At 48.7% G+C, this 24,322-nt stretch overlaps 1 protein-coding gene across 2 annotated transcripts in view; it reads left to right on the top strand.

Moving 5' to 3' along the window:
- Positions 1-24,322, top strand: part of kay (transcription factor kayak) — a 73,886-nt gene that overhangs the window by 30,665 nt on the left and 18,899 nt on the right. The window contains exon 1 of one of the 2 annotated variants that reach the window (XM_084581931.1): positions 12,108-12,344. The exons of the other annotated variant lie outside the window; for it this stretch is intronic. The gene's annotated coding sequence lies outside the window, so the exon portion shown is untranslated. Of the gene's footprint in view, positions 1-12,107; positions 12,345-24,322 lie in introns of those variants that run through there. 2 annotated transcript variants of the gene reach the window in all.

Genomic DNA, 24,322 nt, shown 5'->3' with positions numbered 1-24,322 from the left:
TTTCACCTTTGCTACGTCTCCCCGGAAATAAATGCACCAGCCGCTCCACCGAAGATCATTTCGATGTATGTGCACGCTGGAGGGGAATTCGTTGCTTTCGCATACGAATACCTTGCGCAACACCTAGAAGTAATGCAAAGCCCACTGTTCGTTGCTGTTTGCGCTCATGCAGAGAGGGCGATTGTGTCGTCGGCGCAAAATGAGAAGAGCCCGGGCCGTCATCTTCCTTGTATTGGCGGCATTCTGTGGGCACATACGAACGGGCAGCCAAAAGTGCGTGCTCAAAAGTAAACGGAGTACGCCATTTCCTTTAAAAATCTTTCATGGCTGAAACTGGCTGCTGTGGTATGTGCAGGCTTCTTGGCGACGCTATAGCACTGCGCTGTCTCTAAGACATTATTTCCGATATGGAGGACGTAAATGCAGTTAGAACGCAATAGCGTGCATGCTCTGCTTACATGGCTTTTCGTGCTCCAGCGTAGTGGCTTTTCTCATCGTGAGCGGTTTTGCAGCCCCCTTTTTTAAGCCACCTCACGCCCTTCTGGCCCATTTCTAATTATTTTTTGTTACTATGCCCATTCACTGGTCACCTTGCTCGACTAGTCACTGGAATGCTCGACACTGCTCTTGCTCCCGCTTTCGCAGATGGTTTATTCGAAGGGCTGGTGATAATAATAATAATAATAATAATAATAATAATAATAATAATAATAATAATAATAATAATAATAATAATAATAATAATAATAATAATAAATATTACTATTAAGCGCCAGGGAAAAAAACAAAGTGTCAGCAGTTTCGTCTTGCATTTCCTCTCAGCTGCTGCCCGCTCAGTTGTGCATTGGAAAAAGAGCAGTGTAGTCTTGGCACTCGTCTCTCTCGTTGGGAAACGCCTTTCGTGGTACGCTTGTAACGGGAGAGTCGTTGAGCGAGAGCTGGGCGCCTTCGCAAACAGGAGACCGCTCATTTCTCCGGTGTTCCGGGCCGGTACGAAAGGCGAGACTACCTGCCTTGTCCCTCCTCCCTCGTAATTTCCCCCTTGGAACGTTTCATCCTTCTGTGGGCGTGAATCTCGGCCGGAAATAAACAGGTCCTCACGTGCCTTCTTTCTATGCAAGCTCGCGTTTCGCCTTTATACCAATCTGGGCTCGTCAGGGGAACAGAGCCGTGGACGGCCGGCCACGGGGCCTCCATTGTTTCGTGCGCCGTCCTCTCTTATTGCCGTGTTTTTTAAGCGTGGAACGGAAGCTTGTTTTCTGTCACGTGGGTCACCCCAACCGCATACCGATAGCGACACTCGTGGAGTTAGACGCACCTACACCATCTCCTTTCGCCGTCCGCTGGAAACAAGCGTGATGCGGCGGAAGCGGGATGATTATTACTATTATTATTATTATTATTATTATTATTATTATTATTATTATTATTATTATTATTATTATTATTATTATTATTATTATTATTACTACTACTATGAAGCCGGAATCAACAGACCCGCGGCAGTATTCTTTGTCTCCTCTTGAAGTTTCGTTTAAGCGGTCACTTTATTTCAGCCTTAACACGAGGTGCATGAATGAATGAATAAATGAATGAATGAATGAATGAATGAATGAATGAATGAATGAATGAATGAATGAATGAATGAATGAATGAATGAAAACGAAGGGAATTCTCCCGGCGTGGGTGGGGCTCCAGTGCTCCAGTGGCCTTTGCCGTCTTGCGCGCTCTGTCGATCAGCAGGACAGCGCAGCCTCCCACTGCTCCGGTGTTGGTCGACGATGCGAAGTACAGACGAAATGACCAGGCCTGACAGAACCCAATTCGAGCTCGAGGGGACATTTGTTCGGATTGCGCGAAGTTCAAATTCAAGAAAACCCGGCGGGGCTCTTGTTTCAGGCGGGCATCGAGTGAGTTAAATTCTGCCAGGAAACGGTGGCTGTACACAGACGGTCCACTTCATTGGAGATACACGGGAGAGCCCTTTGTCGTGCAGTTGATTTAGCTGCGATCGTGATGCTGACGATATGCAGTGCGATCGAGCAGTGCACGGTATTGTTCGCACCCATAGCATCGGTGGCAGCCATTGGATGTCCCTCGGCCGCTCGTGAAAAAGGATGGCCCCCCAATTACAGGGTCGTCCCTAACCAACAAGCGAGCAGGCCGCGCGTCGAACAGTGGCTTGCCATGCACCGCTTCTGCTGACCCCTGTGTACGGCCGCGTCGGCGTTTTAAAGAGGGCGCGCGACCACCTGCTCTCATGTTCGCGCTAGAAGTGGACGACCCCGTACACCTCACACGTGTGGCGGTGGGCGTCACGTGCGCCTGGGTGGTAGGTCGACCGACGGGACTTGTTTACACAGAAGACAGTGACCCCCGTCGGTCACGCGCTTCTGGCAGAGTCGCTGGAGTGGGTGACGGAGGGAGGAAGGGAGGCGAAAGTGAAATGACATTTCCAATGGCCACGGGTGTCGGATATTGTAGCCGCAGCAGCTGTCGACGGCAACAAAGCAACTCTCTCCTCCCTCCGTGATGATCCCGCGCGCGACTGCCGCCCGAAGTCGTCATCATCTCGAGGGGGTCGTGCGTTCACCTTAGTCTTTTTAACGAGATGCCGCGTCGCACTTTTGTCAAAACAAGCGTCGCGTACCGTGGCCGATGTGCGCTGCACGGTTCATTGCGCCTTGTTTGGGTTCCTCACTCCCCCCTCCCCCCCCCCCCCCCCCCCCCCTCTCCTTGCGGCGCTTTCTCCGTACGCGCTTGGACGACAGGCAGAGGCACGTTCGAATCTGCCTAGTCGCGCTGGGCACCGAGGGACGGCATAGGGTAGGGCTGCGGGTTAATTTAGACCGCCAGGGAATGTTTAACGTTTGCTGTCATCGCACAGCACACGCGTGCGGTCTCCGTCGAAAAAACGCGGCTCCGATTTCGCCAGTACCGTCGCGGTCAGCGGAGAGTTCTCTGTGAAGCTGAGGAGCATTGGCGTCACCGAGAAAGAAAGCAGTCCAGAGACATGAAGCGCGCATATATGTTCGATTGTTTCACCTCGGTTTAATTACCCCGTCGAAGTTATTCAGTTGCGACTTACTAATTACTGCTCAACGACAAAGAAAAGCGCGTTGGGGGCCGTATTTAGAATAAATACTGCCCCCAACGCGCTTTTCTTTGTTGTTCATTGTGAGTTTTAGTGGTGGAGATTTTCGAAAATTTGTTGTGCAAACATCTTTGGCGACCCTGAAATGCGTTTCGCGTTGGAACGAATTTGGTACCTGAAGGCGGGTTAAGCGTTGTTTTATTAGTTTCTGCCTCCCCTGATAGTGCGCCGGTGGGCACTTTTCGAAAACTGAGCTTTTCCATCCTGAAATGAGGAGTAGTAAAGACGAGCCCGCTCTGCAAGCTATGCGCAGCTGTGTCAGTGCTGTGAGTCCCTATAGAACAAAGAAAGTCGTTGGCTGGGCGTTGCGCAGCAGGCCTGCAATCTAGTGTGTCTCTGTGTTCCGGGAAATGCGTGTAATTATCGACCGAAGTGACAGTGGAGACAAGGGCGTCGTGTTTCTTTTTCTTTTTTTTTTTTTTTAGCTTCCGAAAAAAAAAAAAAGAAAAGAAAACTCTGCGCACCCTGCCAGTTTATTTATTTAGCTGATTTTTCGTCCCTCCATATCTGTACGCGCTCATTGCCGCGTGTGGAATGAGGGACAGCCCTTGAATGTGCTCTGCTCTGAAATGTGTGTGTACGTATTTTTCCCTCTTTTCCTCTGTTTATTGTGCCACCGACTTGCCTGTTTGCTTTACGGCTGCAATATGGCTGCGGGCCGGATGCGCTCTTCGAAACGGATTGCGTGTTCGTCCCGGGCTTGCCACATCGCTTTTGTGTGTTCCGAGACAGGTGGACAGCTGGCAATTCTTTCTTTTCTTATCGTTTCTTTGTTTCCTCGAACCCGGATCGAAATCCCCCATCCCCTCCCCCATATGCACACGCGCGCGCACACACACATATATATTTTAAGTTTGGTATGGCGCCATCAGATGTGGAAAACTTTGGAATCACAGTGTGGAGACCCGTTTTAAGTTCATGTGCGAAAACCTGAGTGGCATGCGTGTCGTCTATAGTGCGTACAGACCACGAAAGCCTTCCGAATTTGTTCCACGACGGAGGCATGTTCTGAGTCGTTTTTATCGCATGTCATTTGGTGCACCTTCTTTAGCGTCACTGCGGCGTTTGCTGCGACGTCACCGAAACTGAAATGTCGTTGCTGGCGTTTTATTCCTTAGTTTTGTTTTTACAGTATTGGCAAAATAAAGTAACCTTCTTGTGGTTCATCGCAGTGCCATACGTCTCGACTAAAGTCCTTATTGTTGTCTTTTTTTGCAAGGGAACGAAGGGTAATCAAACCACACACACGTAGAAACGAAGCCGCAGAGTTATAGCGCCTGGCATGCAAAACATTGAAATCAGTCAAATTCCACCATGACGAGTGGCTGTCTGGAGAGCGTCGTAGGGTAAGTAAGGAGAGCCTTATATAATGTCGGCGGCGAAAGATGGTTTCTTGGGCTTTTTAGCGTCATTCCCTGAGCAGTTCTAAACTTTTCCGCAAAGGCATACGCGCATGCACAGTGCTACCGGGCGTACTCGATACCTGCGCAGCAGATCTATGTGTGCGGTTGTGGTACTTTGCCTGTGTGAAATTCAAATATACTTGAACCGAAGAAATGGAGTAAAGAAAGAAAAGGTAACGGCGCTCATAGGAGTACTGTTTCTCGGTGCGGATGTGTACATTGGAAGCTTTCTTCTTTTCTGTTTTGTTTCGTATAGCGTTTCTTTTTTTTTTCCTTTTTTTTTTTTTTTTTTTTTTCGTGCGTACGTGAGCGAGAAACTGAAATGCGGATGTGCCGGCGATAAAATATCTCACCGTTGTATAAACCTCGCGTACATACCGCGCGGTATCTAATCCCCTCTTCTCCCCTTTATTTTATTATTATTATTATTATTATTATTTTTTTTTTTTTTTTGTCTCTGTGTGCAGCAGAAGCAAGCTGTTGGTTTGATGCACAGCTGCTGCGGGGTTGCACTTTCGAATTCGGGGAATGCCGCTCCGTTTTTCTTTATGTGCGAGCTGTTGGCCGGCGCTGTGTGGAAGTTTGCGCCTGCACGCGTTCCTGTGGCGTCAGCTGCAGTATACTGCCCAGCACGCATCAGTATATGTGTGTGGGGGGGGGGGGGGGGGGGGGGGGGGGGGGAGGGGAGGTTGCGTTGCATGGACATTTTTGTGTGCACTCCTCACCATTCTCTCTCCTTCGTTGTTGCTGTAAAAAGATGATAGGTTAATACAACCTGGTCGCCGCCTAAATTATCGGCCCTGACCTTGCTGCACACACTGTCTTGTTTCGCGGCGCGAGCAGCATGTATACAAACACGAGCTGGATGTATCTCTCAGAATTGCGACGTGTTTTCTGTGGGCCTCCGCGTGTCGCATTTACTGTTGTGCGCCGATGCGTACGGCCTTGCACCCCTGATGTCAATTATGTTGTTTCCTCCGACATGTCTGGTCGAGCACGATGGCGAATTATTACGACAGTGGGTGCCATCGGCGCAGCATAGAGTTGGACTGGCCCTTTTTGCGCAGAGTTTATAGGAGACGACGCATATGCATGGATGCGCTTTTGCATAAAATATGCCCTGCAGCCTTGTTTCTCCTGCCGTTTGACCGGTCACCTTTCCCGTGTCCCAAGAGTGGTGGTGGTTGCGACGCCGAAATGCAAGTCGAAATGCAAGGGGGACGGATGATGTTTGGATGTTTGATGGAATAAAGTGGCCGCACCAGGCATATATGACAGCTAGGTTGAAATGAAGGTACACTAGATAAATATTTGTCCGGCAGAATAGGCATAGTCAGGCTAATGTAATAATAAATTGTTCACAGAAAGGGAAAGGGCACACACTTTTCTATGGACACGAACCGCACCGTAAGCGAAGGGATGAAGGTGGGAGTGAAAGGGCAAATAGAGAAAGATGAGCCGCAGTGAAGGGCTCCGGAGTAATTTCGACCACCTGCGGATCTTTAACGTTTACTGACATCGCTCAGCACACAGACGCCTCTTCGTTTCGTCTATATCGAAGAGCAGCCGCCGGCGGTCGGGACCAAATCGCGGGTACCCCGGCAGAGTAATCAAGCATCACCACCGCAGCGGGACAAGCGTAGTCAGACTGATAATTGCATCTTGAATATGCGACTCTACACAAACCTTTAATTTTCCGGACTGTGCTGTGGTAATGGCCTTGGAGTCGTTTTCGGCGCGCTCGGCTGCTTGGTCTCGGTGGCCCCGTACGTTTCGCAAGGCGTCTTTATAGTGTGCGGTGTGAATGAACTGTTAAAGAAGGCCAGATTAATGAAGATATTCCGGAGCCCTCCACTACGGCGTCGTTCGTATCCCATTTATCTCTCTATTGGACGTTACAGGCAAATTTATTGTGAAGTTATATTTTTTTCTTTTTTAGGGGTCCAGTCTAATACACCGCATTCACTAACCGTTGTCACTATCGTTTTCTTGCATGTTTCCTCACCGCCGCCGAAGATTCCGTCGTCCTCTTATACATCAAACTTATCTGTGATTGAATACCCAGCTTGCACACGATCCAATGGAGGCATGTTTTGTTGTCATGCAGCTCTCTCTTTCGAATGGCTGAACGAAAACCAGATGCGTTTCCTGTGCGGCAGGCTCCATCTTCGGCAGGCACGTTGACACGTACGTTGTATTGACGTTCCTGCACCTCCATCGCACCTTACGTGGTGGTAGTGGCAACGCTGGATGGAGGCTTCATTGGACTGTCTTCCGTCCACAAAAAATTTGAACTCGTCGGTCATCGAAGAACAGAATGTCCCCACCTGTCGGGCCACGCTCGGTTAATAGCTGGCGAAGAACTTTCGATGTAATGCGCGGAAATCAATTATGGCACTCAGGCATGCAAAATTTCAAAGCGATCGCCGTGGATATAACATCGTTCGAGATGAACCTGCAGCCGCTTATCGCTTCACACTGTGGCACAGTCGCGTGATGCGGCTTTGAGCATGATCAAATTAACATAGCAAACCTTCGATGGTGTGTAACCGCTATCCAAATTTCGAGCCGCTTGTTCTTTTTTCAGTTCACGCCGAGAGCTATACCCGCGAAAATGCATCGTCGTTTCCTTCTCCTGTTCTTTAACGTGCCCAGGTGGTCGAAATTCCCGAAGTCATCCACTATGGCGTCTCTCATAGCCAGAGTCGCTTTGGGACGTTAAACCCCACAAACTAACCAACCAACCAACCTTCTCCTGTGGCTCAAAGCCGGAGAATACATACCCCCTATACGATGCACTATTTTGGCGCGCCAGTGCCTCGTTAAAACATTAGCTCAGTTATGTTGGTGGTGACGTTCAGTTGGTGGGTGTTCAGCCTTATGCAGTGCATGTTTGCAATAGCTGTGTATCGCACTAAAAAAAGAACAAGGAAAATGCATCTCGTGCCACAGTGTGGTAAGGCCGGTGCCCTCTTCGAACTTCGGGCTTTGAAGCGCCTGCTCGGAAGATAAAAGTTCACAGGATGAAGGGTTGCCACATCCTCTGCAGCGTTCACCGAACAGACAGGGCAGCAAAAACAGCGTTTGTCTCTCCGCCGCTTCCTAATCGCAGTCGCGTCCGCAGATTCCTTCCAAGTTCTTTTCCCAGGCGGCGTCTCGACCTAATCAGTGGATGCGAATCCGCGGCGCGCGCGCGCGCTCTGTCTGCGCGGAGATAGTGCGCCCACTTCCGCGTCCGTCTGCACTCAGCATCTCGTCTCCGTGGAATGCGGCTTTCTTCGGCAGCTGGTAACAGCAGCCCCGGAGGATCCTGTGCGAGCGAAGCAGCGATAACCACCACTGCTGTGGTTATGGGGCGTCCGTTAGCTGAAGGTTCAAGTCGCGATCGAACGCGCCGCCGAGACCACGTCGAGATTCAGGGGCATGCTGTTGTACCTCGGGCGCCGTCCGGCCCTGCTCCGTGGTCGGCCCCGTTGCTTCGGAACTTATAGAAAAATACTACGCCAATCAATCGCTCGACCAATCTTACAACACAAATTACAATATATCGAAGTACACTGGCACGGGCAGAGGCACTTTATTTTTCTTTACTTTTGGTCTGCCTCACCAATCATGTGCTTGCAGCGACCTGGAGCGGTGCTTCCTGCTGCGGTGTGGGTGTTAATACTTAGCTATAGTGCAATTAAGACAATGAATTCCGTATTATGCCTATGTTTACCGATCTGATTGTTGCTCTCGTATGCAATCTGTATATGCGCCGTCGCGTTTCTGATGAATTTGCAGCGTGCTTCCCCGTGGTCGCTGGCTCGATGCCCAATATGTCCGCCGAAAGGCGGAGCCGCGGTTAGCCGCGGTCGCGTTAACTTAACGCCATTGCGGCAGATATGTGTGTGCTAAAGAAATCATGGCAGTTGAAGCGTTGATTCCACAAAGTCTGCTCGGGAGAGTCTCAGATTATTACTTTGTACCTGCTATTCTGCTACATCGGGAAAAGACCCCCCCGCGCCTCTTTCAGCGTCGTCGGGCGGGAATTTCTTCGCTTATTAGGGAAACCCACCACTTTCTCGTTTCGCTGTATCGAGTCGCGAATGCTGCGGTATTCGTCGTGTGCGTACAAGGCTTTTTGTCACATGCACTCCGAAATAAAGGCGCCTGGTTAACGTCGTTTTTTTTTTTTTTTTTTTTACCGCCATTGTTTTTTAATCACCGATTATAGTGCCTTATGGTAAAAATGGGGGGGGGGGGTAAGGGGGGGTCTCTGCATCGCCGATAGTATGACATGGTTTTAACTGCACTCTCACGTGGGGAGGTATTCCGTTTCGATGAGACGATCTGCACCAGCATGAGCATCTCACGCGAAGTTTTGTTGTTCCGCCTGCCAAATTTTCACGCATACCTCAACTCAGCGGGGGCTGCCTGTGCCTCGCCGTGGGTCGTATAAGTGCATTGTCCACGAAGGCTGTACGTACGTGTATGTTTGTGTGTGTGTGTGCCGGGAAGGAAGCAACCGGTGCAACCTCAGCTTCGCGAGAAAGTGGCGATTTCCTTTTTTTTTTCTGCTTTTTTTTTTTTCTCAAACGTCTGGCACCGCTTGCTTAGCTTCGTTGGGTTGATGTTTATGCCTGGATGCGACATATAAGACGGCGTACTTGTTGCGAGTTTCCCGTGCAATGTTCTGGGTAATCAACGAAGCCGCTGCTCTCCGGTGGCCAGCCGACTCGGTTCAACTCTTTGGGGGGCGAGTAACGCCGCGTTCTTTGGCAGCATTATGTCTTCTGGGTTGCTTCGTGCCTCTTTGTCCTTTATTCGTGCCTCGTTTTTTTTGCTTGGACATTTTTTTCCCCCTTGTCTGTGCCCCCTGCGTTGTGTATATGTGGGTCTCTAGTTGTAGCTTACCCCCTCCCCTTCCTGAGAGGCGAAGGTGTCAAGGCCGTCCGGCACACTCCTTGGAAGTCATGGAGTTGTTTGCGCTGCGAAATTATGCTCTTTTTTTTTTTCCCCTCGTTCAGTAGTGCATGTCCAGTTGTGTAAGCGAACGGTGCAAAACCGTTTAGCGGGACTTGGTATTTCTTGCTGGCGGATTTCCCCTTCCGTTCGAAGAAGCGTGGCGGTTAAGAATACGCGCGCGGGGGGTCGGGGAGGAGGGGTAGTAGCGGGTTCCAAATCGCAACGTCCTCATCCCCCCCTCCCACCCCCCTCTTTGCTTAGGACATAGAAGACCTGTTTGTGCTTTGGCACATGGCGACCGTTATAAACCCTTTGAAGTATTCCGGATGGTGCTTTCTTACCATGATGGGAGGGGCTTCTTTCGCAGGTGGTGAGAATGTCTTGTAATAATTTTGCTCTTTCTTATTTTGTTATTTATAAAATGGTCTCCCCGTCATCCTGGTTGGTTGCTTCTCCTCGCAAGTTGTTTTCCCCGGCTTGGCAGTCGACCAATGGCAACACTCCGTGGGTTTGGGTTGCGGCGGCTTAGCCAATCTTCACGCGGGTAGCGGGCAGGATGCCGCCGCCCTAACGAAATTCATGTTCGCACGCGATAGTGCCCGAGGGTTGATAGGAGAGGCCTGCGCGTGCCTGCAGGTGGGTGTGGTTTCTTTTTCGGCCCGATTGTTCTGGCGAATCGGAGCCGACGAAAAGCATTCGAGGACGGAACGGTGTGCGAGTTGTGCAACATTTCTCGTTTGCCTGCGCGGCCCGCCCGTATCGCTGGTACTTGTTTTTCTTTTTTTTCGCGAGCTAGGCGGAAATTGTGGGAGTAGTATTTTTATTCTTTTCGGTTTTGGTGCTCAACGGCGCTGCATGTCGCATTTTGTAGCTTGTTTTTTGCTACTGGTTGAACGGGCTACTTGTTTTTAAAATTATACAGACTTCACATTTCAACGCGTCGCCGGAAGCAGATATCAGGTAAAAGTTAATGGCTACCGTATTACACGGCTCGCGACAGGAAGTTTGGAAGTTTCCGCCATACTTTTATTTGTATAATTTTTTTTTCTGACTCTCGTTGAATGGGTCAAACAACGCAGTAACTGATAATTTTTTTTTCACGCTTATCAAATGATATACAGCGTAAATATTTTGTGCGAATTAGATAAAAACACGTTGTTACCCGTCGCGCAATCGCGTTGCAATGTAGCGAGTTCGAGACCAGTCGCGATCTCTGCTTGCATTGCAATATTTCCTGTGCTCTTCTTTGGGACCCCTGACGCCAATTAGCCCGCACCGCTATCGGCCTTTCCGCCCGTGCGTTCTCTGTCGGTGATATGAGACAATAATGACCAGGAAACGTGGCGCGGAAAGTGCCGTTTCGTATATGTCAAAGCGATCGATATCTGCCGTAGTAATCCGCCGCAGACGTTAGTGATATATATGGTTGTTCAATTTCCTGCCGCAGTTAATTTGACGTGGAGGGGGAGGTCGAAAGCATGTCACCGAATGTTGGTATTACGAGTGTGGATTTTCGATAATCTCGTCATTGCACAATTAAGTTTCGTCCGGCAATATTTGCTCTGTCGTCCACGGTTTAACGTATGTAATCTTTTTTTCTTTTTTTTTTTTAGTGGCCTTTAAATTATATACCCTCTTTGTTCAGTGCATCTCTTGGACTCGACGCTACGATTGGACGCAGTATTTTAGTGTCAGCTATATATATTTAACGCCGTTTTCATTGCAGGGTAGTATGCTTTTAAACGCAGTCCGAACCCTTCACGACTTGTCACATGATCTTTTCTTTCTTCACTGACTTTTTGGCCCTATTATTGCGCTTACGTAAGATTTATTCCAATATCGTCTTTCTATTTAAACATTATTTTCAGATTCGTTGCAAAATCCTAAATTGTTCAGTGGGAATCGTAGTCAGCCATTAGATGATCTCGATCGTTCCTGCATTTTTTTTTTTTTTTTTTTTCTGGAAGAATGTGCTAAAACAGAGAATCAGCGTTGACTCCACTGTTTACAGTTTCTTCACATTTTGAACGTTTAGGTTTGGCTTGGTTGTGTGGTTTAATGTCCCAAAGCATTGTTTTTTTGTGCGAATGTTTTTCGTGTGCTTGTAGATAGTGATGGTGTGATTTACAGCCGCTTGTACTGTGCGTGGTTATAAAACATCGACATGTGTGCATATCTGTGTGGCTGTCGACCTTCCCGCGTATCTCGCGACCTCCGCTGCGATGCTAGCAATACGGGGACAGGAGTTCTCTCTCCCGTGGTGGCGGCGCGGTCTCGTGACATTCCGCACGCGTTGTTGCATCGAGGCCGGTCGAGAGAGCTGTTTGTCGTCCTCTCGACGATAAAGAAGACGCGCCGCGCGCTCGGCTCGCCGCATCGCTGGAATTTCCAGCTCCGGAAAAGGGCTTGTCTTGGCTTCCCGCGCGATTCCGCGAAAAGAAGGCGCGCAATCGAGCGACGGAGCATGCCGGCGGCCGATCGGTTCGCTCCGTCGCGTACCTAGCACAGACTGCGCCCACTGTACGGGGACGATTTGCCGCCCTTTTTTTTTTTTTCTTTTGCCCTCCGTAGTTCGCTCTGTCGTCTGCATTCGGGTCGTGTCGTCTGCCGTAGAGCTACGCACCTGCGTGTGCTCGCCTTTGGTATTGAATCTCGGTTACATACAGAGTCGTGCTGTGTGCTTGGTGTCGATCGGTGATGAACGCGACCTGAGCGTTGATGTGTTCTGCGGCATTTTTTTTTTTTTTCCGCTGCCCGTGGTGCGTGCGAATGAAGCAATATTGCCGCTCTGAAGCCAGATTACGACGTATCCGTATTCGATCGGCTATGCGAAACTGTGCGTAAGTGTTTGCTTTTTTTTTGTTCTTTTTTTTTTTTCCCTCTCACTTCCTCTTCGCACCCATGTCGTCTGCATGGGAGTCTTGTCTGCTGCAGCGTAATCTGTGATGGTGTTCTGTTATATACAGTCACGTGTGTCTGCACTCTCCCGATCTCGAGCGTAGCCGTGCAGTCTATAAGTGCGCGTCGTTCGGTTGATAAACGCTCGTCTTGGTGACGTGCGGTGCGTTGTTATCGAGCGCCGAGCACACACGCTGGATACGCATTGCTTGCCCGCCTTCTGCGTGCTCCAAATGACTGTGACGTCACCGCGTCCCCTTTTTTAGCAAACTTCGTTATCTCCCTCTCTCTCGTTGTTCGCGGGTGCCTTTGTTGAGTGAAATTTCGTCGAGCTTTCTTCTGGGGGGATTGTTTCTGATAACGCGCCTTACACCACCATCAACGAATGTGTAGCGACTGCGCGCGTACGCGGCGGTATGCTTTTCGTTTTTTTTCTCTCCGGCGGCCTATCTCTGTCTCGAAGGCGTCAGTGTGCGTAATCTCCCCTTCGTCAGCGACCGCCCTGCAGGCATCCCCACTTTTTTAGCTCCATATATGGGCAGACAGCTTCAGAGGCGCTCTGTATGTAGCTGCGTGGCAGATACTGCTACATTATCGTTATCAGAGTGTCCAATTGGGACATATCCGCGCAACCGCAGTGCGACGGGGCGCCGATAAGGCCCACCGCGGGCTCTGTTTTTCTGTAATTATTTTGCACTTTCGAGTAGGCTGCATTGCTTTTTTTATAAAAACAGTTCTATTTCGGTTTTGTTTTCTACGCATGTATAGTTAACCCTCCCCTCTCGTTCTGTTTACGTTTTGTTTTTCTTTCTCCCGGGCTGTCGACGTACAGCCCGGTCCATCGACCGGAAGCGGAGTACGCGCTACACAGGCGGCTGCGGTCTGTTGTTCGCATAGGCGTCGAAAGTCGGGCCGACAACAGGCGCGCGCTTTTCGAGCGGCCACGAGTAACCTTTCTTTTCACGGAATGTGCGAGCGGCGGTAGCAGGTGTTTCCGTTTTCGGCCGCCGCGATGTACAGTAAACCGTTATTTGCGGGCGTGCGCGAAAAACAAGCCTAAACAGTTGCGTGCGGTCGCTGACACGGTGACACCCCCGGCCGCAGTCCGTTCGCACAGGCATCCGGATCCTTTGTGGTTGTCGTCTTACGTTGTTGCCATTAAAAAAATCTCAATTACCGCATAATTATAGTGGGAGAGCGCAGTCCTCTAACAAATAGAGTGAGGTGAGCCCAGTGCTTAAAAGCCTGGCTCCATCGGAGGGGGGTCTCTAGTGGTTCGAGCACAGGAATAGGGGGAGCGAGAAAGCGCCTGGTGGCCTGCTTCGCACATCGTTTTATACAAATTTAAGGGGGAAATAATTTTATTCTCGGGTTTTAGAAAATATCTTAATGGATTCTTATTGAAACTGAGTAGTTGCCAAAACAACGCAGAAGAATGTTCTGATGACCGCTGATGAACCGCTGACAAGAGAAAAAAGATGACAGCCTGCTTCGTATTCATGCAGTCCTAATTTTCGAGGTCTCAGAGTCTGCGACCTGCCTATGACATTTGAAGACTTCCCGTAGGCTAATCGCATGTTCCAGGCGTCTCGAGCACTAGGACCGGGTCCAGAGTGTTAAGGCGTCTGTTCCGGATGAACCCCGTTCCTTCGTTGTTGTTGCCTTCTAATAATTTACAGTCTTCAATGCTCTCTCAGCTCGGCAATAAAACCACCGAAAAGGAAAGAAAAAAAAAATACTCTATAGAGGTTTACGAAAGGTCTTCTTGGCGGAGATTGACACGTGCTACTGTTTGCTGACTTATTTCTACCTACAAAGATCTCCACGTGCCTCTGAATTGATCATTTTTCGTCTCTCCCATGGGAAACAAAAGTTTGCCAGTGCGACCCACATATAAGTCGTTTGAAAGAAACCCCAGGGACGCTCTCTCATGAAGCTTTCGGTTTACTTCGTACACTTGAGGACAGGCAGTTCCTCTGAACCGTATGTAGGCAGTCCATAAATTGTAGGCGAAAAAACAAACGTCTTTCAGGCGATACATTTTATAAAAAAAAGAGTGGGGCGGTCATGGTCGTATGTGATAGCTGACACGATACTTGCGATATGTTATTCTTTATTGAAAAATCGCTTCATGCATTTTAATGTCAGATCCTCAAGGAGCAGGGCTGCTTGGAGGCGGTACACCGACCCCCGCCCCTTATGTCTGCTCCTCAGAAGGGGAAAAACAAAAAAAAAATTATTGTTGCTACGGTTTGGCATAAAAATTTGGTTTGATGAACAGAAGACAGATTTCTTGTATGTCCCGATAGCGCTTATGTAACCACGCGGGTGGCATAACACCCTGCCAACTGCCAAGGTATTTGTTACTGTTGAACTCGTTTGTTAGCACAGTTTACTGATTATGTTCCGCTACCATACTGGGCTCAGAAAATGTTTAAAAATCAGTTTGGTCCGCGTTATGTTTTTCTTTCTAAGCCTAGACTTATAAATATTGCCGGTAGTGCGAAATTGGGAAAACCGCGTTGTGGGCCTTTATTGATGCTCAATTAATCGGTCAATTAGTCTGGTAATGAAATGTCAGAATACTGTGCGTGTGTGTATGTAGGGGGGGGGGGGGGGGGGACTGCGTATGCCCTTATCAATTGCGCATATGAGATCGATAATGTGGGTGTAAGCAACCGCCGGACTCGAAAGCTTCCACCAGCTGCCGCGGATATCGTTTGATGGGCATGCACGTACTCGATCTGGCGTGTAGCCTTTATTGTTTCCGGGAATGGGGCTATAGCCGCTGTGTCTGAACCGGTAGATTCCGGAGAGGCACTGTTGGGACCGCGCTGCAGTGGCTAATGATCAGAAGCCTATCGCTTGCTTAGCCGACGTTCGGTCTTTTATTGGGCGTTTAATTGGCGGCCGGGACCGAATCGAAACGGCCTTTGCTTGCATGGGCAGTTTTGTGATGCTCTATACGCGATATATCGGCCCCCTGAATTGCGCTAGCAAATGTTAATGTTAGCCGTGGTACAGTCTTGACGGTTCTACATATAACGCTGTACTACTTCCGAAGTTGGCGTTTCCCTCGAAGGCTTGTGATACGCATTATAAATATGAATGGTTGGAGTAGAATAGCATCACGAATATCGGAATCGACGATTTACAGTCCAGCCGTCAATTCAGTACGACTGTGTCGTTGTCTTAGCAACGGTGCTACGTGCCGCCCCAAGGCTGCCGTGCATGGTGCAGGGGAGCTGTGGTGTTTGCTGCTTAGCGCGATGTTGTGGGTTCGATTCCCGCCAGCTTCTGGCGGTTTCCTTTTCTCGCGTGAACTCTAGTTATATTTCCCGGCCGGTGACCACCGCTCTTGAGCTGGCCACCTCGCTTGACACTGAACACCCGACGTGCGTAAACAGGCAAAAAACACAGTACCGTGCCTTCGTAAGAACGCGCAGTTGAACCCTGACCTGCAAGTCGTTTTGTATATAGAATACCCAGGGACGCCGGAATAGCAGGGCCTCCCTTAGTGAATACGTTGGGGTTCAGCCCCTCCCCCCAATTTCCCGACTTCCTGCCTTATTTACATTTTTTTTTCTCTAACCTAAGTTTGGACCTTGGCATTTGGCTACTACCACAAGGTTCTAGTAGGCAGTGTTACGTTAGCGACGCCCATAAAACACGAGAACGGAATAGGGTTAGAGATGCTATAGGGAGCCCAAGCTCAAGTTTCGCCGCGCGACGGCAGCGCCGCATTCCTGGCGCGGTGGCGAAATGTGAGACGATGGGGCTTCGCCGGAGCAGACGCTCCGCTAGATTCCTGTGCACGCGCGGCGATCGCGTTGCGTCTGGCGGTTATTTGGCGATACAAAAACGCTTCCGCTGATGCGGAACGGATGTACTAGGTAGCATTGTGTCATGGGAAGCCACAATAGTAGGCGAAGCACCAAAATTCGAGGCTCACGTGTGAAACTTTGCAGATTTCTGTGGAAGCGTGTCCGCAAGACCTGTTTTCCAACACCCTGACAGCGTTCTGAGAAGTCTCGCGTTCTTTGTGGAAACGAAAAGAGCCAATTTCCCCTTTCTACGTAAACTCAGAAATGTTGACAGTTGACAAAGACGGCTTGAAGAGCCATCAAAAAAGTGCAGTGGTTAAACACCATGCATAAAAAGTGAAGAGGATGGAAGATTATCCTGCTCGTCGCTCCCCGCGTGTCTAGTTTTGCCGAATTTTTGTGCTCTCTCCCTGCTTTGAGTGCTCTGAGAGCAACCAAATCAACAGATGTGACGTCCGCAATCGAGATTGATGTGTGAATGTGCCCTAAGTGTCCACAGCTGCCTTTTCATTTTTAGATTGGCCAAGAAAATATCTAGGAACGAGGCCTTTTTTTTTTTTTTTTCGGGGGTGGGGGCGGCGTTGGAAGACATGCCTTGCTGAGACGCTTTTACAGATTTTCGCAAATTGGCCAATAAGTGAACCAATTATTATTATTATTATTATTATTATTATTATTATTATTATTATTATTATTATTATTATTATTATTATTATTATTATTATTTACGAAGATATGTCGGAAGTGCAGTACAAAAGTGATCCTAGCTATGGCTCGACTAACACTACTCGCACGGAGCATCCCATTCGCGTCACAAGGTTCGTGAGTGCAAACCAAATATCATAAATGAAGCGCAACCATTTAATAAGAACCGAAATAAAACACTGTGTAGTACAAGCTTGGATTTCACCTGCCTTCCGAGCCAGCGAGCCGGTTATATCACGTGTAGCGCACGGAGCACGCATGTGCTTATGAGATTGCTAGCGTTCTTGTCTTTGATGAAACACCTCCTTCGGACTATATACTTATCTTCTACTGCGAAATTTCCTTTGCTAACGTCGTAATAATAAAAAAACATCCGTATATAGATCGCATGCTACAGGCCAAAACGATGGTCAACGAGCGGGCCACTTTATTCCACAGTACTGATGATACTTTAGCAGTCTTTAAAGATATTATGTACGACAATATAATTACATAGCGGACTTACCTCGAGATGCATTCATACCTTTTTGCTAACGTGGGACGCATTCACAATCAATATTTACTCATCCCCGTCTGTCGTCTGCTCTACAGTGCAGACGTGAATAAAAAGTTTCCCGCTTATATTAAAGTATCCTTCATGGAAGTACGCGTCAGGTTGCCCATTCAAGACGGAATGCTGGTTGCATGTCGCGGTGCGCTTGCGGGGGCGCGTCAATGCGCGTGCTCGTGCGAGAGAAAGCGCACGGCGCACGCCGTGAAGACAGCGAGCAAGCCGGCGGCGTCCAGTGAGAGCCCGCGCGACAAAGCAGCGGGAGACGTCTGCACGTGCGCGGAAGCGAGCGAGCGAAAGGAGAAAACTTGCACGGCATGCCTAGGTGGTGCCGCCGCGTTTATCCCCAGTTTCTATTTTTCTGTCAGAGATGGCGCTCCCTGTCAGGAGCAGCAGCGCCGCTCGACGGTGCTTTGGAAGCCTATAGGTGCCATTCCAGTTTTAATAGAGCAACAATTTTTACAATGAAAACAGTCTGGCGCAGACACCACGCTGAGTGCAACTTTCTGGCTTGTTTCGTCGTGCGCAGAAAAGCGAGAAAGGGCACAGAGTGGGCGCGTAGCTTTTCGGAGTCGCAGAGAATACCACTTGTCTTATGTCTGACATGCTTTTCGTGAGGGATAAATCAATGAGCCTTCCTGTCGTTCGCCAGTGTCGCTAGAACAAACACGGCACACATCGTCTAAAGATCATTTCCTTCGTGCCCCTGGTAGGCCCGAGTACTTCGTTCACTGCTTTATTCTCCACCTTTCTTGCAAGCTTGGCACTCGCATGTGCGAACGCGTGACGCAGGTGCTGTGTGCGTGCCCATCCACGTCTTGCTATTTTTTTGCTTAAAAAAAGTTTCCCGGTGAAAGTAAATCCACTCGATCGCGTTAAAGCATTAACTTCACAACCAAGTAGGTAGGCGCTTCTTCAGCTGGCTCAGCTTCGAACTTGTACTCCGCCCTGGATTCCCAGCCCGTCGAGGGGCGAAAGGGTTGAGCTGTTGGCGGCGGGTTTTCACTGTGGTAACGCCGCCAACAACTACGCTAGCGGAATCAACACGAGCGACAACAACAGCTTTCCCGAGAAACGGTTTGCGGGGCCACGCTTTCTCCTCTCCAGCAGTAGTGCTGTGTACCCCGGGGAAAGAGGTCCCTGCAGATTCTTGACGCTTCCACGTAAAAACCCGCGCGGTCGTTCCGCGGTCGATTCCGCCGAGCTGCCGTTTCCCTTCTTTCGGGGGCGTCGTGGACAGAAGTTGCTCGACGCCAGCGTTACCAGCTTGGCGGTCGTAGTGGCCCCGTTTTTTTTTTTTTTTTTTCTCACTTGCTTTCCCGCTGGAGGGAGCTGCTCTACACCCTTTTCTCTTTCAAGGCGCGCCTTCTCTCGTGTCTCACGGCGCCGGTCTGGCCGGTGTCACGCTGTGTTGTCGTTCTTATGTTTGTGCGGCGCCAGCGCAGACTGAACCGCACTCTCGCTCTTACCTCCTTCACCGGCGGGTGAGCGCGAATTGATGATGATGATAGCGACGCCGATGACGCCGGGGAAAGCGTCGGGGATTTCCCGGCGACGGCGGCATCGATTCGGAGATGGAGATCGGAGTCCGGTTCCTAGTTGCGCGCGGCCTACTTCGGATGTATTTTTTGGCGGGCGCGTTCGTATGATAATTTACTTGCCCGTGTCGAGAGAATGTGAGCTTGTGCCAAGCGTGCTTTGTGCTAAGGCGCGCGCTCATTCCGTTCCGCGCAATTGGTTTTCGGGGAGCGGAAGCTCACGTACGCACTGTGGTGCATGGCCACGACATTGGCACTTGCGTATACTATCTCGGAATTCGACGACCGGTTGTGCAGTTACGTTCGGAGAGCGAAGACTAACGGTCCAGTTTGTATTTCAAGCAGTAGATCGTTGCAGAGCTAACCTTGTGGGAAGCACAGAATGCTCGCGGTAGACGTTGTGTAGGCATGTTTTTCTTTTTTTTTTTTTTTTTTTTTTTCACGACCCGGAAAAGATAACCGTGCATGCATCGCTATTCGAGTGGTGATCGAAGCATCGGCCCTTAGTTCCTAACCCGTCAGAGCGGAGGTTGGAGGTGTGAAAAAGTTAATGCTAATAACGCTGCCTATGGTAATGATTAGTATGATGACAAATGCGCTGTTCAAACGGCAGACAGTGAATATACTAGCTAAGCGCTGCAGGCCGGGCTTTTTGCCTTGTCTCGGACGGCGAGTTATTCGCAGGCCCTAGTACTCATAAGCTCAAGTGCTTTTCTTTCTATTTCCTTGCGTGTAGTAATACCAATTAATCAATTAAATTTTATTTGCAAGAAGAACCCTGATGGTCACGCCGGGTAAAAGCTGCGCACAAAAGGCCCAGGCGTTCATAACTTGCCAGACACAGACGTTAGACAAATACAGCAGCAAACCGCTTCTCATTGCCAAAGAAAAAAAAAATAAAAACGAAAATGCGATTACAGTTTTTGATTCGTTCCCCTCCCGCGTTTTATTTTTTTATATATATAAAAGCAACATGAGGTATTTTCATACATCTTTGCAACGAGGGCTCCAGGGCGTCGTCATATTGTCCGTCGGGCGTCTCTAGCACTTTGGAGGTGGCAGCCAAACCGGTTGGCAACAGTCCACAGAGGAGGTGCTTTGGCACCCTCCTCGCCAGATGCAAAGATGTATAGGCCGTTTACTTTACTGAAATTCGGCAGATGTTTTTGGCCGTTTATGTATATTTTTGAAATTGTGTTTTTCGGCTTGTTGTGCGGCGAAACTAAAACGCGACTAATATCGGTGAGAAAAGAGTTCTCGAAGCACACAGGATTACAAACAGGATAGTTAAGCGGGCGAGTTGGTGATACATTTATTTATTTATTATTTAGTACATACTGCAGGCCGTGAGGCCCAAGCAGGAGTGGATTACAAACAAGTTATTACGAGTGAGCAATAATACCAAGATGCGAACAGAACAAAGCACAAACAGCGGTAAATGAAAAAGATAATGGCACAGCATAACCAAAGCTAAACATGGTCATAAATCAGGTCAAGAGACTGTAGGCAGGTAGCTGGCAAGTTATTCCAATCACTGATGGTCTGCGGAAAGAAAGAGTGTTGAAATAACCTAGTCTTAGCAAAGTACGGGGTAAGAGAAAGGGGGTGAGAGTGTCGGGTTTGTCTGGTGTTCGATACTAGCAGGTACGGTGAAGAATCTATTCCAAGTTTATGGTTAAACAATAAGTATAAAAATTTCAGTCGAAGGAATTTTCGCCGGGATTGAAGGGTAGGTATTGAATTCGATTGCATCAGTGTAGAGACAGAGATTGTTCGACAGTACTGCGAAAACATGAAACGGACGGCTTTCCTTTGGATCCGCTCTAGAGCGTTTATGTTGGTGACAGTATACGGGTCCCATACAATACAGGCATACTCTAATTTAGTCCTTATAAAAGTTTCGTATGCTAATCTTTTAACTTTGAGAGGGGCATCCTTTAGCTTATGGCGCAACAAGCAAAGTTTTCGAAATGCAGACGAGCAAGTGTTAGAGATATGAGTGTTCCAGTTTAAGTTGCTCCAAAAAAACAGCGCGAACAAACGGGGACGACAGGAAAAAACAACAGGAACAAGCGCTGACTCTCAACTAAAGTTTAATCGCAGAAAGCACATTTATATAAGGTACAGAAACAATAAAACACCAAAATCAGACCGCACGTGTTACTATGTGATGTCCAGATATGCAACTTCGCAGTCACGCAGGAGCAGGGAAGGTTTGCTGACACACAATCTTTCTTTCTTAGCCATATTATAAGCCTCGATGATTTCCCTGGTCAACTGGTCGGGGTGTTTGTACAAAATGTCAGTAAAATGCAAAGACGGAAAACAGGACGGCCAATCCTGTTTTCCGTCTTTGCATTTTACTGACATTTTGTACAAACACCCCGACCAGTTGACCAGGGAAATCATCGAGGCTTATAATATGGCCAAGAAAGATTGTGTGTCAGCAAACCTTCCCTGCTCCTGCGTGACTGCGAAGTTGCATATCTGGACATCACATAGTAACACGTGCGGACAGGATTAGAGAAACGAAAGAGCGCAAAAAGGCCTGTACAGGCAAGTTTCCTTTTCTGGGTAAACTCAGGAATGTCGCCAATTAACTTCCGAGATCCCTGCCAGTAGGCTAAATGTGTGTGCGGCTTTTTATACCCGCGATGTGGGGCCCCACACTGCACAAAATTTTCTTAAATATTTCTGCGGAACAACATAATTGCCCTTTCACCCCTCGGCACCCCAGAGCCCAACAACGGACAACACACCCACCACGGAACGAGGCACACAAGCAAGTCTTCTACTACTATCTCCACAAAGAATGTTGCAGTGCGGCCTGAGAGCGTGTTCTTTTGACGAAAATACAAGCCTAATTGGTGAGAAGGGGATTGACAGATTTCCGAAAACGGCCCACTACGCAGCAATGGAGATGAAGGGGTGCCTTTGTGTGGCCGGCCTGGCCGACACGGCAAGCGTCTTGCCCCCTTCAGCAGCCTATTGATTGCTGGCCTGTTGCTTTGTTGTCAAGGGAAGGAAACGTCCTCAAGAGTTGGTACCATATATACAATCAGGAGTATGGCAAAAATAGGTGTTCTTCGGTTTTAACTGATTCCGCGCATTTGCTTTCTTTTTTTTTTGTCTTCGGATTCTTCATCGGCGTTTCTCGGTTAAAACCGGGAAGTACACGCTGCTGTTGGGCCAGTTGTTGCCCTCATAAAAACAATAACAACCACTAACCCGACGGCTAGTAGGTTACAGTGCATTCCGCTTCGTCCCGTCTTCGTCTGTGCGTTTGCACTTTGAAATATTTAAAAATGAGCCGATTAATCGCTTCATTGAAAAAAAGAAAAAAAAAAAGGATATAGTACACTGTAGATATAAAGTGTTACTATTTAGAATAGGGCAAAAACACCGAAATTGAAACCTGGATACTTAGATGCCTTTTCTTTTTCTCTCTAACATAATCGACATTGACGGTATATATCAAGCGGGGTATATCATGGCATAAAATTAAGTGAAAATCACTGCGGTCCGTACACTTTTGCACGATACAGTGATACAAGGTTGTATTGGCACGAAATGAATCCTCTGCTCCTTCTGTTTATACTTCGTCTCACAAGGTATCTGCAGCACTGCGAAAGGCAGAGGTGCCTTTGCAGTTGTGTTCCTAAGTGCCTCTCGCCCGTGCCCACTATAATAGAGAATTGTGCTCCTACTGTCATCCCCGCCAATTTGGAGGGAAGGGGGGGGGGGGGGGGGGGGGGGGCAGTGGACCGCGGTGCCTCTGCCTTTCGCAAACATCTTGTGAGACGAAATATAGCCCGCGGCGTGGTGCAGTGGTTAGGGCGCTCGACTGCTGTGCCCAAGGACGCGGGATAGAACCTTGGCCGCGGCGGCCGCTTTTCGATGGAGGCGAAAAACAAGGTGCCCGTGTGATATGCGTTGTCAGTGCACGGTAAAGAACCCCAGATGTGGTCGAAATTTCCAGAGCCTTCCACTACAGCGTCTCTCGTACCTGAGATGCTTTGGGACGTTAAACCCCATAAACTAAACCAAAGTCGGTTGGCCTATGTTTATTAAGCATACATTGGAGGCTGTGATCCAATTATTCTATAGTTGATATCGTGGTCTGGCTCACATATATTCTCAGTGTTTTATCATCATCATCAGCCTGATTATACCCACTGCAGGGCGAAGGCCTCTCCCTTAACCCGGTTCTGTGCTAGCTGCATCCACTTGACCCCTGCGAACTTCTTAATTTCATCCGCCCACCTAACTTTCTGCCGCCCCCTGCTACGCTTTCCTTCCCTTGGAATCCAGTTTGTTACCCTCAGCGACCATCGGTTATCCTCTCTTCGCACTACATGTCCTGCCCATGTCCATTTCTTCTTCTTAATTTCTACTAGAATGTCGGTAACTTGAGTTATTTCTCTGACCCACTCTGCACGCTTTCTATCTCTTAATGTTGCCCCTACCATTTTTCGTTCCATAGCCCTCTGGGTTGTCCTCAACTTAAGTAGAACTCTCTTGGTTAGCCTCCACGTTTCAGCCCCCTAGGTGAGTACAGGCAAGATGCAACTGTTGTATACTTTCCTGTGTTGAGCGATACCGGTAAGCTGCTAGTCATAATCTGTGAGTGCTTGCCAAATGCGCTCCATCCCAATCGTATTCTTCTTGTTATTTCCTTTTCGTGGTCCGGGTCTGCGGTTACTACCTGTCCTAAAGTAGACATATTCGCCTACTACTTCCAGTATTTCGCTACCTAATGTAAACTGCTGTTCCTTCCCGAGGCTGTTGAACATTACCTTAGTCTTCTGCATATTGATTTTCAAGCCTACCTTTCTACTTTTCCTGTCTAGGTCATCAATCATTATTTGCAGTTCATCCCCCGAGTTGCTTAGCAAGGCAATGTCATCAGCAAATCGCAGATTACTGAGTGTTTTAACAGTTGCTCAAAGATGCAACGGCACAACAGTAACCGATGGGGAGTATTTGACTACGAAATATTGCATCGTCAGTCTTGTTCCTGAACTCGCTCCTCGTTCAGGTATCGTTACAAGTGCTCTAATAAGCTAATAAGCCATGAATAGCCATAGGCTGGCCCAGGCTGTAAATCTCACGTCGTTGAGTTGCACTGAGATCGGCGCTACTCAACTGGCAATATGGCGACAGCTGCATTAGCAAGCTGACTTAGGGCAGGCTTAATGTTTACACTACTCACATGCGGTTCGTTATAACAAAGAGGGCGAGGACATTGACTCCATTTCAGGGGGTCAATGTCCTTTCAGGGTGACGAACTCTGGATGTTTGCC

This window comes from Amblyomma maculatum, chromosome 10, assembly GCF_055883805.1.
Source record: "Amblyomma maculatum isolate TAMU_Amacu chromosome 10, ASM5588380v1, whole genome shotgun sequence".
Taxonomy (NCBI): Eukaryota; Metazoa; Arthropoda; class Arachnida; order Ixodida; family Ixodidae; genus Amblyomma; species Amblyomma maculatum.
This window is presented reverse-complemented; position numbering and strand designations above follow the sequence as displayed.